Source organism: Papaver somniferum, chromosome 3 (assembly GCF_003573695.1).
Source record: "Papaver somniferum cultivar HN1 chromosome 3, ASM357369v1, whole genome shotgun sequence".
NCBI lineage: Eukaryota > Viridiplantae > Streptophyta > Magnoliopsida > Ranunculales > Papaveraceae > Papaver > Papaver somniferum.
This window is the reverse complement of record NC_039360.1, coordinates 163,288,446-163,295,721: the sequence shown is the minus strand read 5'-3', so window position 1 is coordinate 163,295,721 and position 7,276 is coordinate 163,288,446. Positions and strand designations below refer to the sequence as shown.

General features: G+C 42.2%; 1 long non-coding RNA gene across 1 annotated transcript; it reads left to right on the top strand.

Moving 5' to 3' along the window:
- Nucleotides 1-5,295: 5,295 nt before the first annotated feature.
- Nucleotides 5,296-6,658, top strand: LOC113357914. Its single transcript, XR_003363989.1, has 2 exons — nt 5,296-6,036; nt 6,242-6,658. It is a non-coding gene; the product is annotated as an uncharacterized LOC113357914 (long non-coding RNA).
- The last annotated feature ends 618 nt before the right edge of the window (nt 6,659-7,276 follow it).

Here is a 7,276-nt window from a genome sequence, read left to right as displayed (position 1 = left end):
TCCCACTCTTTAACATCGATCATCTCGTAAAGGCAACCTCTGGATATGGGTTTCTATCCCTCATGGAAGGATACTCGGGCTACAACCAGATCCCCCTCACCGAGGAGGACCAGGAGCATACCGCCTTCTTCACCCCCAGAGGCCTATACTACTATACCAAAATGCCATTTGGATTAAAAAAAGCAGGCGCCACATACCAAATAATGGTGGAAAAAATGTTCGACGGTTGGATACATAAAACCTTAGAAGTATATGTGGACGATATGCTTTTCAAGAAAAAGCTCCCACAGGACCATGCCAACGATCTCAGGGAGATCTTCGAGCAAATGAGAAAATATAACATGAAAATCAATCCTACAAAATGCGCCTTTGGAGTCACCTCGGGAAAGTTCCTGGGATACTTGGTCACCAAACCGGAATCGAGGTAGATCCTGAAAAGGTGCGCGCTATACTAGAAATGCCTTCCCCTGCGACAGTCAAAGACGTGCAGAGATTAAGTGGTCGACTAGCATCCTTGGGAAGATTCATTGCTAGATCGTCCGATAAATGTAAAGAATTCTTCAGTACTCTGAAAAAGGGTGAAAAATTTTCATGGAGTAGCGACTGCGAAGAAGCTTTTCAAAAGATCAAGGAACATCCGGCGGCATTGTCGATCCTACAGAAGCCCAACCCCGGTAAAAACCTTTACATCTACCTATCGGCGACCAACTCCTCAATTAATGCAGTGCTAACTCGCATAGACAAGGAAGTGGAGCAACCCATTAATTCATAAGTAAAACTCTGACTTCGGCAGAGAATAACTATTCCAAGATCGATAAGATGGTGCTATCACTAGTCTATGCAACGCAGAAATTGCGTACTTATTTTCATGCACACAGTAACAGTCATAACAAAAGGCCCAATAAAATCTGTACTCATCACGCTGACAGAGCCGGCAGAATCTCCAAATGGGGTGCACAGATCAAACAATTCGGAGTCAAATGTCAAGCCCAAACGGCAATTAAAACCCAAGCGGTTGCGGGTTCATGCACTTCATTGTGGTAATGACGTTGGTCTTAAGTTTCGTCATGACTTAGTCCATGATGTCATTGCGGATATATACTACAAGGCTGGTGTTTCTGCACGTAAAGAAATTTCTTTGTGTCTTTCGACAGTTGATAATAAGGATTTACGCCCAGCAGACATCCTTGTCCTTAAATGGGAAAAAGATCAAGACGTGTGTATGGATGTTACAGGTGTGTCTCCTTTCACTGGTGATGGAGTTTTCATCCCCGACCAGGCCATTTCGAGAGCTATTTCACGTAAGCGTTCTAAGTAATTGAGTGAATGTGCCACACATGGTTATGGTTTGGGTGTTTTATCTTTCACCACTGTAGGGGAGTTTAGCGAAGATATTGTATGTTTTTTCAAGCGTCTGAAAAATTGCTTAGTTAGTAACGATGCTGGCAGGGGATCGATGGGGCGATGGGCTACGTCGTGTCTAACATGGATAAGGTAATGAAACTCAAACTTATGGGGTGTAGGTGTAAATAATCCACAGGTCTAGGTGGCAAGATCCTAGGCTAGGATACACCAAGGCATGAAGAAAGGCGAAGCACAAAATAGATTTAGGTGGCGGGAAGAATAAAGAGTCACGTGGGTCGGACGTGATGGCCCTACAGTTGTCGGATGTGACGTGACCCTTATCATCTGATAAGAATAACGGACGAGCAAGGAGTACTCGGTCAAACATAGGAAACTGGTCAAAAACAAGGGGACGACAAGGAATAACGACGATATCGTTCCTAATCAAGTACCAAGGACTCGGCCTCGGGTGAAAGGTTGTTAAAGACCAAGATTCCATCGGCTATACCAGAAAGATGGGCGAGTAACTAAGATAAGTCTGATAGGGAACAGCAGAGTCGATGTATTGTGACCAACACTGTAATTTCGTTGTATCTCGACTTTGGCCTATAAATATAAGGGCTTGTCGAGAGTGATAGGTAGGTTGTAAAAGAGAGAGAAGAAAGGCATTACACTTGAGAATTGGAGAGATAGCTCATTTGAGAAAGAGAGCACACTCTGTAACCTAAAACGAGAAGTAATAACAATCATCCTTTCACCCCGTGGACATAGGTAATCATGTCGAACCACGTATATCCTTGTGTTCATGTTTGAGTATGCATTTCTACTTATTCTAGTTTATCTTCTTCACCCTTGGATGTAGTTTGTGGTTTTATGCAACTGCATTCTGGCGCCGACTAAGGGGAACGTCTAAGTTCTTCGAATACTTTGGCCGCGCACATCAACAGAGACGATCAACAAAGCTCCTAAGAACATCTCGTGTGTGGTAGTTGATGCTATGAGATGAACTCTGTTTGGTGAAGCGACTCTTCTATCTTTTGTTTCTCGAGTTTTGGTTAGATAGTTAAATTTCTTTGCATAAGGTCGTGTGGTAGAGAAAATTTTTTCAGTTCTGTCGGGTTTGAGTAGTCTGAGAGCTCCCAAATAACGACATCAGCGTTTGGTCGAGGCCATAGAGAGACTCTGTTGACAGATCGATTGGTTGTGTTTTGAAACAAGTAGATTTTAGTGTTTGTTTTCGTCTTTGATAATTGTTTTCACTGCCATCTAACAGGTGAGAAACTTCACAAGACTCCCAAGTAACATCTTTGATGTCGGGTTGAAGTCACTCGAAGTTCCGTGCTGTCTTACCAAGTGTTGAAAATTTTACAAAGTAGTTAATGAGATTTTTATTTCAAAGTCAGTTGAAACCCCTACTCGACAGATCGACTTCAAACCATTGAGTCAGATCCAAAGCAGGGAACAAAGTAGTCGGAAGGCGAGATCACTAGTTGCTGGAGAAAACCCAAGGAGTTCAGGGAAGTCATCCCTGAACCATTCCAAGGAAGTTAATCCAATTTTTGTCTAGAATTGATTTTCAGTACGGATCTTAACCTTTTACTTACAAAACACTAGGAGTTAATGATTTGGAGTATAGGGAATGTAGGACAAACTGTTATTAGTGCAAAGTCGGGTACTGAGAGCGACGTCGTGTAGTACTGAATGCGACGTAGCGTGATACCTGCCTAAAAGAGTACTTCGGGTCAAAGCAGGTCAGGTTGGTGAGGCTAGCCTGACAAAGTAGGGGGAATCGTATTTCTGGAGTCCAGTTTTGAGTGTCAGACCTGTTTCATTTAAATCTGTACGTATTAGAAAATCTTTCAAAAAGGAAGATCAAAGTAAGCTGTTGTTTGTCTTTGCTGACGTAGGTAGGGACGATACTCGGGCCTACGACACACCTGATCCGATGGCAAGCACTTCATGGACGGGACGAACGCTAAGGAACCACATAGTTACCAGCGGCAGCGTGCAAGAAGGAGTAACAGGGCCGAGACAAGAGAATGACCAACCACCACCACCTGAGAGACCTCGGGCAGCTACAAGAGGTATGCCAACTGTGGAGGAGGAAGTTGACTTGGGACGAGATGATGATCCCACACCATTGGAGCGGATTATCCCGACCCAGAGGATGGCCGATCAGATAGATAGTCTTACTGCGTCAGACACATAAGATGACGAGGAAGCGCTCATCGTGGATGCCCAGAGATGAAGAGCGAGACAACAAGCTGAATATCAGGAGGCTCTAGGGAGAGAGAAAGAGAGACTTAGGAAAGTTCAGATAGACCGAGAGGAATCTAGTGGAATCATCCCACCACCATCGACTCAAATACCCCCTACGCTACCAGTTCCACCACCGTTAACAACAGCACGACCTCCTGCTCACTTGAGACACCCCTGAACGGTCATTCTAGTCACGAGAGTACGGATCCAACGCTACTCGCCATTCTTGAACGACAAGGGAGACAAGAGGTGGCATTAAGAGAGCTGCAACAGAGGAACCTGGCGCTGGAATTCGAGAACTATCAGCTGCAGAACCAGAGCTCCAGGTCGAGAGGATCCTCCTGCCGAGGAACATCGAGTAATCAAGGCCGACCAGGGCGATTACCACCAACAGCAGGACCGAGCAACCATGGCCGATCAGGGAAACCCCCGATACCCCCGATACCACCTACCCGAGGGTATGGTCCACTTGAGGATTCATCAACGCAAGAAGAAGGGAACGGAAGAAATGAGAGGTCGGACAGCTCAACAGAGGCCAAGCTCAGGGATTTAGAAGAGAAAATAAAGAAACTATCAGGAAACAGCACGGATGATAAGTTAGACGAGGTCATAAGCGAGTCCGAGAAAACCCCCTTCACCCAAAGGCTTGAGTAAATGGCGTTTCCACCCAAGCCTAGAGGGCGAGGCGAGGAACTGGTTTTACGCGCTTTCACCAGGGTCGATCGACATCTATGAGGACCTAATTGAAGCCTTCTTAGAAACTTACATGCATAACAGTAGACATCGGCCCAGAGTCAATAGATTGTTCACTCTGGCTCGAAGGTTCAAGGAACCCCTCAGAGCATTGACTGATCGGTGGAGAAAACTGTGCATAGAGATTGGGAAAGTACCAGTCGATCAACAGATCTTCGGATTCGAGAATGCGTTGGGAAGGTCGGACCCCGTCTGGATAGCCGTGTTTATTGAAAAATCGCAAACACTGAAAGAAATGCGGAAAATGCAAGAACACTACATTGCGATGGAAGAGATCCAAGAAGAAGAGAGGGGCAGGGGAGTACAAGAGGCTAGTGCAACAACTAGGGCGACCCTAGGCGACACTCCCAGACGACCCGAGAAGAGACCAGACCCACCACCACGAGGAAACGGTAAGAATGAGTGGATAGCAAAAGGGAAAAATCCGAGATACGAGCCGAGAGCCTACACCCCATTGAACGCACCATTGGAATAAATTTTTAAGGAAGTCGAGAAGAGGAACGACATCATCTACCCGGCACCGAGGGGGGTACAGTTCGAAGAAACCAAGGACCACCCGAGTACTGCCATTACCATCAGTACAGAGGTCACTCCACCTGTAAATACCCTCAAGCTCGTCAACGTTATTAGACTAGTCAAGTGACAAATTAGCCGATAATAACTCGATTAGGTTAACACGAATTAATAGAAATTAATCTAACAACGAATTAAATACGAAACTAATACTGTTGGATAGATCTTGGTAATTACGCGGAATAGGCTACTCGAACGTGTCAATCGGATACCAGACGAAGAAGATATCATCAGAATAGTTTAGGGGAAAAAATTAGGCATGTGGTTTAGCCGCCTTGGTAACGCATATCCTTAACGTGGGTGCCTTTAGCATTTTGATCGGCCTTATCTCCTAAACAAATCGAGAAGAATTCATTTCTCTCTTTTCTTCTTCTTTCTTCTTTTATCTCCTGTTTCTCCTCTTCTTCTCGTTTCTTTTTCTTTCCTACTTTGTTGCCGTTCGAGAGATGAAATTTAGGATTTAAGTTGTTTGACTGATGCAATAACTAGATGAATCAAAGACGGGGTCGTTGTTGGAGTTGTTTAAGTTCTGGAAGAAGGATTGAGAATAAGAAGTTAGGGTTTCATGAAGATAAGATTGATTAAAGGTTTTTGTAGAACTGAATATGAAATAGATCAATTGGAGATGGGTTTTCATTGTTGTTAGCAAAGAAGGGAAATTAGAGTTCGATTCTCAAATCGCAGTGAAGGATTAAGAAATTAGGGTTTCTGTAATTTCTATTGGAATTCGATTTGATAAAGGATTAAGAAGAGTTAGACGGATTGAATTAAAGGATGGGTTTGATAGTTTTGAAGAGTTAGTTTGAAGTTTGAGTTTGAATTAAGGTTCAGTTTAGAATTGATGGTGATGTTGGAAATGTTTTGTGCTGGATAATTTGAGGTTGTGGATGTTGTTTTGAAGTTGTTAATGAAATTAGGGTTGAGCTTTTGAATTCGGGATTTTGTTCAGAGTTTTAGAGAATAACACCATGGATGGTGTTGAGGAAATATTAAGAATGGATTGAGTTGAATTGTGGAGTCTTGGATGTTCTTTGAGATGTGTTGGTGAATCAAAATCAAGGTGAGAAGCGGAATCTGATTAAGTTGCTTGAGGAAATTTACTTTGAGGTAATTGTTTCTCTGAGTTATTTAGTAAAGTTACTCAGTTCATTGTTAAATATATTTGCTAAGGAATGGATGTACATTTGAGATAGTTTTGCACAGTAGAAATTGGTGTTGTAGATGAATGTTGATGGTGCTAACTGTATGGATTTCAGTTCATGAGATTAGTATTAATATTGTTTAATTGGTGGTGGTTTTGTATGATGTTTAGGTACACTTGATAGTGCTAAAATGAACTGAATTGAAGATAGATAATGGGTTGGTTAATGTTGTGGAAAGAAACTGAATGTGCAGAGAGTATAAGATGGTTGTGTATGAATTCTGAAGATGACTGCAGAGAGTATAATGGATTGAACTACTAGACTTCTGATCCAAGAAGCATAGTACAGGGTTTTTGAGGGAGCCTTATAATAATTAGTATCACTGAATGGGATGTTGTGACTGAAGTATTAGAAAGTGAAGTAGATGAATGTGTTCAGTTGGACCTCTCTAGTGAAAGCTTAAAGCTGCAATTGCAGGTAAGCTGAATTGTGATGCATTTGTAAATTTATTTGTATTCTATGTACTATTGTATTGAATTGATATTGAAATGTTATAATGGTAGATAAAGGTGTAAGAATTAGATTTAGAGTGATCTGTAACATGGTTTGGTTAGTTAAGCTTGTCTGACTAAATTGATTTAGTCTGACTTAGATTGTGTTTTTGTCTGACTCAGGTTGTCTGATTGAGTTAACTCAGTAATTAAGATTTGACCCCTATTTGACTCAGTGGACCAGTCTTGACTTGACTTTGGATTTCACTTAGATGTTGAATGTTAGTTAACAGTTATTGATCGTTACTTGACCTAGTTGGGCCAGACCTTGTGTTAATGGGCCGAGTTTAGTGGACTTGGGCTTAGAATAATTTTCCTATCTTTTGTATTGGACCCCTTATGGTCCGAATTGACCTTTGATTTCTTCTACACAGTTGTAGGTATTCATAAGACTTAGTTAATGGGCTTAGAACCATTAGTTAGACTTGTATGATTCTTGTGTGAGCCTTTTGGCTAGATTCTTAGACTACTAGTGTGATTAACAGTTAGTCTAAATTAACAACGATCGATTCGAAGGATGAACCAGTGGATCGTGGATCTCGAGGTAGGCGTGGCTTGTCATCAAAAGAGGTAGGAATACATTTAACTCTTTTGTGTCCATTGTTTTATTTAAACTCCTTATGTTTGTTTATTTAATCTTTCCGATTGTTTATT